Source organism: Lontra canadensis, unplaced genomic scaffold (assembly GCF_010015895.1).
Source record: "Lontra canadensis isolate GAN:19392208 unplaced genomic scaffold, GSC_riverotter_1.0 scaffold50, whole genome shotgun sequence".
NCBI lineage: Eukaryota > Metazoa > Chordata > Mammalia > Carnivora > Mustelidae > Lontra > Lontra canadensis.
The window spans coordinates 3,295,786-3,307,768 of NW_022631044.1; the positions used below are offsets into that span (position 1 = coordinate 3,295,786).

General features: G+C 40.6%; 1 long non-coding RNA gene across 1 annotated transcript in view; it reads right to left on the reverse strand.

Annotated features, from left to right (window-relative positions):
- Positions 1–11,114, reverse strand: part of LOC116877177 — a 48,301-nt gene extending 37,187 nt beyond the window's left edge. Inside the window, exon 1 of the long non-coding RNA XR_004384568.1 lies at positions 11,019–11,114. This is a non-coding gene — a long non-coding RNA (uncharacterized LOC116877177). The remainder of the gene's footprint in view (positions 1–11,018) is intronic.
- Positions 11,115–11,983: the final 869 nt, after the last annotated feature.

Consider the following 11,983-nt stretch of genomic DNA (forward strand, 5'->3'; position numbering starts at 1 on the left):
CCACTAACTGCACCCCATGGCTTATTCCACTCAAGCCTGTCCTCTTAGCCAACCGAAGCTCTCTGCAGAGAAAGTAGGGAGAGACAGGTAGAAGGTAGCTGTGAAGGAGATGGATGGAGGAGATGAAGGGCAGCTCTTCAGCTCCAAAACCCTCAGTGTGACATGGCTTCCTAGGGGAACTGGTCTCATACCCCCTTGTGTTCACTGTTTCCCCAGTGGACATTTTGAATAATCGCAGAGGTAGGATTTCTGGTTAGCTGGAGATTAATCTTACAGGGCGAGGTGAGTCATGCTTTCATTCCATTGTTTGAGAGGCCAGTGGCTGCTCACAAGAGGACGCCAGCTCTCCGGGGATTGTTTCTCCGTAACTTCGTGGCTTCCATCCAGTCAACAAGGAGAGCATGCGGGTGTTGTTTTCACACTCTTGGTGTGCTGCTCTGTGCTGTTTGTTATAACACTTTCCACAACTTTCTTTCTCTCCCCCACCTCCAAAAATAGCAAATGACATTGCTTGCCCAGATTTTCCACCTGAGTTTGTTTTGCATTTTGAGAGAACTCAGCACGGTGCTGAGTGCTGCCTCAGCACCAACTAAATCCTGGTATTTAACCCCGGGACAAAGTCAAAGGTTCTACATTTCTGCTATGCAGCTGCAAGGCTGCCTTTATTCTTGGCATGAGAAAAAGGGATATTGTTTGTGATGTGAGAACTATATATGGGAATATCTTGGATGTGCGTGGATTTTTGCATTAAATATGTTCCTGAAATTTAATGTGTACATATTTATCTTGCAGCAAAGTTAAGCTTACCCAGTATGGCTGGTAAATAGGGTTGCTAGGGTAATTGAATATCTGGAGAGAAGGAAACCCAACTTCTATAGAACACAAGTGTAACCTGGTTTCTCCGGGCTCCATTAGCCATAGGATTCAAATGAGGGTCACAGGACTAGTGATAACTCTCAGGCAGGGTCAACTTAGTGGTTGGGCAACCTGTACAGTTGCATAGGCTCCGTACTGAGACAGGCCCTGCCCTTGTAACTCCCTGCTGTGGCTGTCATGTCATGAAATTCTTTTTTTCTTTTAATTTTTATTTTATTAGTTTCAGAGGTAGAATTTAGTGATTCATCAGTGCATATAACACCCAGTTCTCATGGCATCACATGCCCTCCTCAATGCCCATCACCACAGCCCTCCTTCCCCTCTAGCAACCCTCAGTGTGTTTCCTAGAGTTCAGTGTCTCTTACGGTTTGCTTCCCTCTCAATGTTCATCTTACTTCATTTTTCCTTTCCTTCCCCTATGTTCATCTGCTTTTTTTCTTGAATTTTACACATGAGTAAAATCATATAGTATTTGTCTTTCTCTGACCTATTTCGCTTAGCATCATATCCCCTAGTTCCATCCATGCCATTGCAAATGGCAAGATTTCATTCGTTTTGATGGCTGAGTAAAATTCCATTGTATATATAGAAATTCTTTCATGAAATTCTTTTTTTTTTAGGATTTTTTATTTATCTATTTCAGATAGATCACAAGTAGGCAGAGAGGCAGGCAGAGAGAGTGAGGAGGAAGCTTTAAACCACTGAGCCACCCAGGTGCCCCTCATAAAATTCTTAAAATAAAAACAAGGGGCCCACATTTTCTTTTTTTTTTTTTTCAAAGATTTTATTTATTTATTTGACAGACAGAGATCACAAGTAGGCAGAGAGGCAGGCAGAGAGAGAAAGAGGAGGAAGCTGGCTCCCCGCTGAGCAGAGAGCCCCATGCGGGGCTCGATCCCAGGATCCTGACTGAGATCATGACTGAGATCATGACTGAGATCATGACCTGAGCCAAAGGCAGAGGCTTCAACCCACTGAGCCACCCAGGCGCCCCAAGGGGCCCACATTTTCATTTTGCCCTGGGCCTTGCAAGTTAGGGAGCCAGTCCTGTTCCCTGGTTCTGCTTCCATCTACTTTTGCTCCCCGTTGCTACAACCCCTTGTTAAAACCAATCTGAATTCTCTCCAGCAGCAACCTGGGGTGTGGGTTTCACAAATTTGATGAAATCACCTGGTCACCTGCTTTGTGCCACTGAATATCTTTCCTCTCCTGCCCCCACAGATAGACACCATGGCTCTCCCATCTCCTTGCCATTGCCTCTTCTCCAAACCTTCCCTTCTCCTCCAGCTACCTTCTCCTCTATCCTATAGCTTTATCATCAGCCCTTAGAGTCTAGTTCCTATTTCCCTTTGAAGTCCTCACTAAGCATGGGTGAACACTTTTCCAAGAACATGTCCATTTACCAACTCTGTGCTTCTCAGAACACCACTTCTGGAGTATATTAATAAGCGCAACAACAAAGAGGGGGGGTTTCCTGGGCAAATGAATTTGTGAAACACTACAAATTAGATGCGGTTCTTGGAGATTTAACTAATCACTATTAAGTATGTTGAAAGTTTAGGGAAGAAACTACTTAATTTAACCCAGTGCTTCCCAAATTAAATTGGACATTCAACTTGCCCTGTCTCTCTCTCTTTCTCTCTCTCTCTCTCTGTCACACACACACACACACACACACACACACACACACACACACAATTAAGGCTGCAGACAGTGTTTCTGGGTGATGCTCACTCAGAATATACTATATTGATGTATACCAATTCTGAATATAATTTAACCTTTCTCTGAGGACTTATAAGGTCCTAGCATTTACCTTTTGATCTGTGGACAAAGAGAAATTAAGCATACTTTGAATCACATTTAAAATACATGGAAGACATTCGTCCTTAGACAACTAGGCGCATGGTGGAAGCTCAGCAGATACTTACTACATTACTGAATTTAAAGAAACTTTGCGTTTCAGCTTCTTAACACTTAGAGGGTTACTTGGTCCTAAGTTAGTCTCTAATATCACTTAATAAATAAGCAATGTTTTTTATGCCAGGCCCTTGGGCAGGCACTAAGGTGTAAAGAACAGGCTCCTCCTCCAAAAGAACTCATAGTAGAAAACAAGCAATAGACAAATAATTGTAATACAATACGATACTGTTATAAGAGATATATACTAAGTGTTATGGGAGTATAGAGAGGAAGTATCACTGAGTGGGGTGTTAAGGAATGAGCAGGAGTTCATTAGGATGAGAAGATATAGGGAAAGGGAATTCTAAGCTAACTGCACAGAAAGTATAAACGCTTAGAGGCCTAAAGCACTAAACTTTTGAGACATTTCTAGGTCTAAATTCCTTGACTTTATAAATGTTGTAGTAAATTGCATAATGCAAAATCATGTCCAAATTTGTATTTTTATTTATTTATTTTTAAAGATTTTATTTATTCATTTGTCAGAGAGAGAGAGAGAGAGCACAAGCAGGGGGAGTGGCAGGCAGAGGGAGAAGCTGACTCCCTCTTGGGCAAGGAGCCCAATGTGGGACTCGATCCCAGAACCCTGGGATCGTGACCTGAGAGAAAGGCAGATGCTTAACCAACTGAACCACCCAGATACCCACCCTCAAATTTAGATTTTTAAATTCAGGAGGTCGATATGTTAAATCTCCTCATACTGGTTCCATCTGAGATAATAATCTGGGCTCTCCTTAAGAAAAATAAGTTACTAGATAGTAACTAATCTCATTTCTCTTCAAGGTCTACATATGCCAGGGAGCCCAGCCACAGTGGCCAAGCAGCTCTGGCTCTGCTCTCTGTTCCCATTCTGCTAACTTCTGTCCTTCTAGTGTGAGATCTGGACAGCTCAGGAAGTTACTCCAGACTCTCCACCCCAGGCCTTTCCAGATTATATTCTACAGCTCTCTGGATTTCAGTGGCCTCTTCCAGGGGACGGTGGTTGGTTCTGATGAAATAAGTTATAGTAGTGTGCGTGCATGTGCACGTGCGTGTGTGTGTGTGTGCAAAATTATTGAGATTTCTCACATTTTAACTTTGAGCCTATACTTTTTATTCTGGTTCCCTTTTCTCTTCTGTCTGCAGAATAAACTCTCATCTTTATTCTGCAGTGGGTCATCTGTTTTTCAGTGCAAAGACTATTCTAGGAAATGGTGGTTCTCCTGGGCGGAGTATTGGCAAAATTTGTATTTCTGTCACCCACATAAGGCAAACAAACAAACAAACAAACAAACACCTCGCCATATTAAAAGGCAAGAAAAACTGCTGCCACATCCTCTATCCCCAGCAGCCCTATGTACATATGATTTACCATTATTACTGTTTATTTGTTACTTCAGGATGTTTGTGCCCAGCAAGGTCCCAGGATAATTTCAATTGTGAGTTGCTTTGTTTGTTTTATAAGCCATACTGAAGCATTGTCAACTCAAACATGGTGCTTAATAAAGCCACCAGTGACATCCTGGTATGTGCACCTGAAGTCAAGGCCTCATGTCACCCAGGAGAGGTGACTCATTAGGTGGGTAAAGCTTTTGCAGGAGTTATTTTTAAATGAACTTCTCAGCATGCATTGCCACCTCAAAGAGAGCAGGGTTTTAAGGGGATGGACCAAAAAAAAAAAAAAAAGGCTTAATTTAGATGCCTGAGAGAATTGTTTGAAAAATATAGGACATTTGCTCAAGCTATAGAGTGTCCCAGGGAAAAGGGTATTGGAACTGGACAAACAGGGCAGGACTTTTAAACAGGTGGGAGAGACAAACTGAGGGCAAATTTCAAAGGGTGCCCCAATTTTACCTCCACAGACTATGCTCCATGGTACAATGCCTTAAATTTTTATTTTGATTAAATGTGTCTAACATTCAAGTCACAAACCCTGTGCTCAATTCCCACAGTGGAGTACTACACAGCTATAAAAACAAATGAGGACTGTAAGAAGCAATCCTGGGAACATACAGTTAGTGAAAACAAAGCAAGGTAGAAAAAAGTATCTAGAGATGGCTCCTGTTTTATCTAAGAAGGGAGTATTCAATCTATGAAAGCATTTGCTTTTTTTTTTTTTTTCCAGTGAAAGAATAAACCATAAATCTTGGTTTAAAAAAAAAATCATCTAGGGGCACCTGGGTGGCTCAGTGGGTTAAAGCCTCTGCCTTCGGTTCGGCTCAGGTCATGATCGTGGGGTCCTGGGATCGAGCCCCACATCGGGCTCTTTGCTTAGCGGCAAGCCTGCTTCACCCTCTCTCTCTCTGCCTGTCTCTCTGCCTACTTGTGATCTCTGTCTGTCAAATAAATAAATAAAATCTTAAAAAAAAAAAGATCATCTATGTGGAAGAAGAGGAGCAAAGTGGAAAGGACTGGAGTAGAAGACACATGCCTCTGAACACAGCTGGGATTGTAGGTTTGTCTTTAGACTCTTGTAAATATTTTACATAATTTTATAATTTTCTTTAAAAAATTAAAAAGTAATTTCTAAAAACCAAAATGAAAATGAAACAAAGGAACTGAAATATATACTCCGCATCTGTGGAATAACCACATGGAAAGAATCTACTTTAGTGGCTTTTGATTTCCATTGTTATGTTAAGCCCTAAAAATGAAAATAACTATATAACAATATTAATTGGATTTCAGTAATCCTATTACTGCTAGCAGTATTGGAACAGTTAATCTAAGACAGTTGCATGTTTACTGTGAAATAAAGCACATAAGTATGCTGATGTCTTTCAGAAAGCATTTTGTAGTCCTCTTTGAAAGTGTCCAATGAACTTACTATATGTATTTTCTCTTGAAAAAGGAGGAGGAGAGGAAGGGGAGGAGAAGAAAATTATTTCCTAACTCTTTCTACTGAAATGGCCTGGAGATTATGATCAACTCAGTGGCCTGACAACCCTAGGGCCCAGAGTATTGTCTCTGAATCTCATTTCCCATTAAAAAGAACTGGAGGCCTTGGAAAAATGGCTGATTTTAGAGCTGAGGCAGAAAATATATGAAATAAGTCTAGAAAATAAGGAATCTTCTCATGCTGGAAATCAAGAAAAATACTAGGATTATTACAAGTCGATTATTAATAAGAATAGCAATGGATTGGGGCGACTGGGTGGCTCAGTAGGTTAAAGCCTCTGCCTTCGGCTTGGGTCATGATCTCAGGTTCCTGGGACTGAGCCCTGCATGGGGCTCTTTGCTCGGCGGGGAGCCTGCTTTCCCCTCCTCCACGCCTACCTCTCTGCCTACTTGTGATCTCTCTCTCTGTCAAATAAGTAAATAAAGTCTTAAAAAAAAAAAAAAGAGGGACGCCTGGGTGGCTCAGTTGGTTGGACGACTGCCTTCGGCTCAGGTCATGACCCCGGAGTCCCGGGATCGAGTCCCGCATCGGGCTCCCAGCTCCACGGGGAGTCTGCTTCTCTCTCTGACCTTCTCCTCGCTCATGCTCTCTCTCACTGTGTCTCTCTCAAATAAATAAATAAAATATTTAAAAAAAAAAAAAAGAATAGCAATGTTTTGGAATACATTAAAAAAAAATCCATGAGTTCACAATGATATGTAAAACAAAATCAAATACCAACTTCCAGGAAGATGGAAGGTGGGGGTGGGGGTGGGAGGGTGTTATAGATGAAGGGGATTAAAAGTACACTTATTGAGTGTTTGGATGGCTCAGTAGATTAAGCATCTGCCTTTGGCTCAGGTCATGAGTCAGGCTCCCCGCTCACTGAGGAAGCCTGCTTCTCCCTCTGCCTGCCACTCCCCCTGCTTGTGCTCTCTCTCTCTGTCAAATAAATAAATAAAATCTAAAAAAATAAGAGTACACCTATCCTAATGAGCACTAAGAAAAGTATGGAATTGTTGTATACCTGAGAGTAATGTAATACTGGATGTTAAGTATACTGGAATTAAAATTAAAAAAAATAAAGCAAGTCGGGAAATAACTACACCATGGACACATGAAAAAAAAATGAAATACCTCAGGGGCGCCTGGGTAGCTCAGTGGCTTAAGCCTCTCCCTTCGGCTCGGGTCATGATCCCAGAGTCCTGGGATCGAGCCCCGCATCGGGCTCTCTGCTCAAACCTCTCTACCTACTTGTGATCTCTGCCTGTCAAATAAATAAATAAATAAATAAAATCTTTAAAAAAAAAAGAAATACCTCACGGTCAACTTTGGCAGATGCCAGGAAACCAATTCATCATTTTGAAAATGAGCAAATAATACTCATCTTACATATCCTGTATAACCTGTATTTCAGGGTATAAATAGTTGAGGAAAAGATATTTCTTTTTATAGAAGTACTTCAGCTAATAAATGAAGGAATGATAGAATTGGAGTATCACCATTTGCAATGCCTAATGAATTAATGGACCTAGACCCCAGCCAGACATTGTTTCCTAATGAGAAATACACAATACCACCCATGAAGCATTTCTGCCCCTCCAAATCAAACATGGATCTAATCACAGGAAATATAGAGGACAGAGGAACATGTTAAACACATCATGATGATGTGGTCAGAAAAACCCAGACTGGAAAATTCTCAAGGACAGATGACTCAGCACCTTCAATGAATAAATTGAAAGGAAAAAAAAGAATGAAAGGAAAAACCTATGGATTGAAAGACACTTAAGAAACACATTAACTGGGGCACCTGGGTGGCTCAGTGAGTTAAAGTCTCTGCCTTTGGCTCAGGTCATGATCTCAGGGTTCCGGGATCAAGCCCCACATCCGGCTCTCTGCTCAGCGGGGAGCCTGCTTCCCCCTCTCTCTCTGCCTGCCTCTCTGCCTACTTGTGATCTCTGTCAAATAAATAAATAAAATCTTAGGAAAAAAAAAGAAAAAGAGAAAGAAACACATCAACCAATTGCAATGTGTGGACCTTAGTTAAATCCCCATTTGAGCAAATTCAAGTAAAAAAATTCATGTGACGATGTAGAAAATTTAAACACTGACTGGATTTTAGATGATATTAGGCAATCAGTAGTAATTTCTTAAGTGTGATAAAGGTATCATTGGGTGTATTTTCAGAGTCCTTATATTTTACAGAATATACTGAAGTAATCATGGAAGCTGTGAGGTGATGTCAGGGGTTTTTTTTCCCTCAACAATCCAGGGTGGGATGTGGGCGGAGATTATAAAGATCAGACACAAACTGATAATTGTAGAAGCACAGTGATGTAATTCATATTATTCTTTCTACTTTATAGTATTTGATTTTCCTTCGTAAAAAGGCTTTTTAAAGTGCACCATACAGGGTGCGTGGGTGGCTCAGTGGGTTAAAGCCTCTGCCTTCGGCTCAGGTCATGATCCCAGAGTCCTGGGATCGAGTCCCACATTGGGCTGCCTGCTCAGGGGAGAGACTGCTTCTTACTCTGCCTCTGCCTGCCACTCTCCCTGCTTGTGCTCTCTCTCTGTCTGCCAAATAAATAAATAAAATCTTTTAAAAAATAAAAATAAAGTACTCTGTACCACCCTTCTTTTTTTTTTTTTTTAAGATTTTATTTATTTATTTGACAGACAGAGATCACAAGTAGGCAGAGAGGCTGGCAGAGAGAGAGGGAGAGGCAGGCTCCCTGCTGAGCAGAGGGCCCGATTCGGGGCTCGATCCCAGGACTCTGGGATCATGACCTGAGCCCAAGGCAGAGGCTTTAACCCACTGAGCCACCCAGGCGCCCCCCCCCACCCTTCTTAAAAAAAAAAAAAGATTTTATTTATTTACTTACTTACTTACTTTATTTGTTTATTTGGAGTGGGGGAGGGACAGAGGAAAAAGGAGAGAGAATCTTCTAGCAGACTCTGGGCTGAGCGCAGAGCCCCACTCAGGGCTGGATTTCACGACTCTGAGATCATCCTAAAGTTTGTTTCCCACTTTCTGCAGGGTTACCCTCAATCCATTCCCTGTGACAGCTCTGAAAGTTTTTTCTTATATATTTCGTTCATTCATTCATTCATTCATTCACTCATTCATCTATTTATTTACTTATTCTTTGTTATATTGAGCAGAAATGTCTCCCTGGATCTTTCTTTTACCCATAAATTCTAGGCCCAGACCTTCCTCACACAACAGTCCCTCAGATACTTGAAAACAAGCATTCACCTGTTCCTCCCACCCTAACCCCATACATGGGGCCTTTGAGCTCCACCCCTAATTCTGTCCACTGTTCCAGACCCATGACTTTGGTCCCCTGCCATCCTGGCTGCTCTGCTCTGATTTTCAGAACAGTTTGACTTGTAAGTTATGTGTTCTGGAATGAAGTGATCTGGGTGTGGCCTGACAATGGCAGAGAACAACAGGGCTATCGCCTCCCTTGTTCCGGTTACGCATTTCTCACGGGCTGGAGCCTGGGTACACAAAGTTCCAAGAGCTGAGTGTTAAATTTTCAAGAATTCTTTGAGCCAATTGCTAAACACAGCCAATAATTAAAAGTTAAATTACATAAACTTAAAATTGCATATATTTTATTTAAAACAAAGGTAATACATTTAAGAAACAAAACAGTTGAACAGGGATGCCTGGGTGGCTCCTAAAGTGTCTGCCTTTGGCTCAGGTCTGGGATTGAGTCCCAAGATGGGCTCCCTGCTCAGTAGGGAGCCTGCTTCTTCCTCTGCCTGTTTCTCCCTCTGATTGTGCTCTCTTTGAGAAATAAATAAAGAAAATGTTTTAAAAAAACTAAAAAAAAAAAAAAAATCTACCCAGATGAACATAGGGGTAGGGAAGGAAAGATAAAAAAAGATAAAAACAGAGAAAGAGGCAAACCATAAGAGATTCTTAACTAAAGAGAACAAACTGAGGGTTGTTGGAGGGGATGGGGATGGGGGGATGGGCTAAATGGGTGATAGGCATTAAGGAGGGTGCTTGTATTAAATATTGTACCTATATCTGGGTATTATATGTAAGTGATGAATCACTAAATTCCATTTCTAAAACCAATACTGTGTTATATGTTAACTAACTTGCATTTAAATAAAAACTTTGAAAAACAAAAGGAAAAACCCACAAAGGTAATAAATACTTAAAACATATCACATCCTAATTATTTTATAACCTATTACTATTATGTCTTCTCTTGGGCTTATTTACAGTTACTGTATTTGTGTACCGAGAATGCTATATAAGGGTGTGCGGCTACGAATCTCTTCCAAACTGTGTTCAGTGACCTCATGTTGGTAGCTTGAAATTGGCCATGATGGAAGTCATAACAGGACAGAAACTGGCAAGTATCTAAATCAAGGTGCTTTTTCCCTCCCGAGCCAACTGTTTCACATTTACCACCACACCACTGGACACAGCCCAAAATCTTAGGGTTTTTTTTTTTGGCAACCACATTACATTTCTGACTCAGATGGGGCTAAAGGTCTTAGCTACTGCTAAAGCAAGTAGAAGCCATTCCTACTGCCATTATGAGTTCCTTAAGACCTTGTATTAATTGCTTTTAAATGCATCCTTGTAGATTCAAGTCACTGACTCTCATTCCGTCATCCAAATATTCACCATACCTCTAACTTCAGGTTACGTATAAATTTGATGAGCATACCTTCTGTGTATTTATTATGAAAGCATTTATGAGGGGCAGATGAAGGACACAGCCTTAGGACTCATCATTTATATACTTCCTTGTAGTTTGGTATCAATTCATTAGTTAGCATCTTATATATGTATTCAACTGGTTACTAATCCATTCAGTACGCTAGAGTCTGACAATTCATATTTCTCCCTCTTTTCCAAAAGAATATCATGAAAAAGTTCATTAAATATCTAACCAATGACAAGACAACTCTCTAGGTAAGGGCTTTCCCAGACCTACAGGGCTCATAACCTTGTCAAAGAAGGAAGTTGATAAACCAGTCTTGGTTTGTCCTTAGTGAATTCATTCTGGGTCTTAATCATTCCTGCTTCACTTCCTGCCTGAAACTGTTCTTCTAGTAACCCCTTCTAGAGTCTAGCCCAAGATTGCCCAAGGCAACTGTCTAAAATTTTTCTAGCTCTGGCTTCTCTTTCTGAAAATTAGAATATTCATTCCACTGTCTCTAGTCTTCTGATATCTCTCGTATTCTCCATGGTGCCCAAAATAATAAATAAACAATTGTTTGGTGATCCCATAATAACTTTTTTCTCAGGGCCCAAAGACATTATTCTTCAAGGTTGGGGGCTGGAACTTACTTGGAACAGCTCTGGACTTTTTCACATTCTATGACTCCATCTTGGGCTTCCGTCTTCCCTTTCTAAGGTTCATTCTATTTTTCTATTCCTCGTCACCTTACTTGTCACCTTACTCATTCCATGTGGAGAAGAAATGTTCTTGCCCTGAAAGTCAGAAACAAAAGAAAATGGAAGAACTCTGTTTTCTCTATATTTCCCCATTGACAGTGGGCCCCAAGCTGCAAGTTCTATTCTTTACTTGAAGTTATTCCTCAAACTTTGCTAAAAGGAATGGAAGACCCAAATGGCAATCATAACAGAAAATTATCATTTTGGAATAACTTGAGCTTTTTTGCAGCTTTAGTCTTTCTGATACTTACAGCAGTGTCCCAGGGATATCCCAGCACAGGTAATGGCAATTTGACAGTAGGATAGATACTTGGTAAGAGATTCATGACATTTCAGAAGTTGGGAAATCACATCCTTGTTTGAATTTGCAACAAGCTCCCCATCTCCTAAAGTGTAGCATTGTGTATATTAGTCTTGAAATTTTTAATTAATTGGTCTGGAGAATTTTTCATCTAAGTTTTTTTGACCAAAACCCCCCAAAACTGTAGATACCTCTGATATCACAAAATCACAATTAAGAGGACCTGCAAATAGGGAAGAATTCAGTATATTTAGGTACTTTTCTTCTTTAATTTTACTGAGCTGATCTTTAACATAAAACAACCTCTTAATATAATCAACTCTTGTTACACTGCATTCTTTTACACGGAACTTTCTAAGTTGCCCTTATGCACAGTTCCAAAAAATGTTAACAATGTTTATGAGTTTTAACCCAGAGGCCCTGAACTAAGAATGTGAAAGCTAGGTTTTCCACTTTGTTCTAACATTTATCAACTGTGCAATCATGTCCAAATCCCTTTGCCTTTCTTGTTCACATATAATTAATATTGTAAGTCCCTTTCAGATCAAAGAGAAAT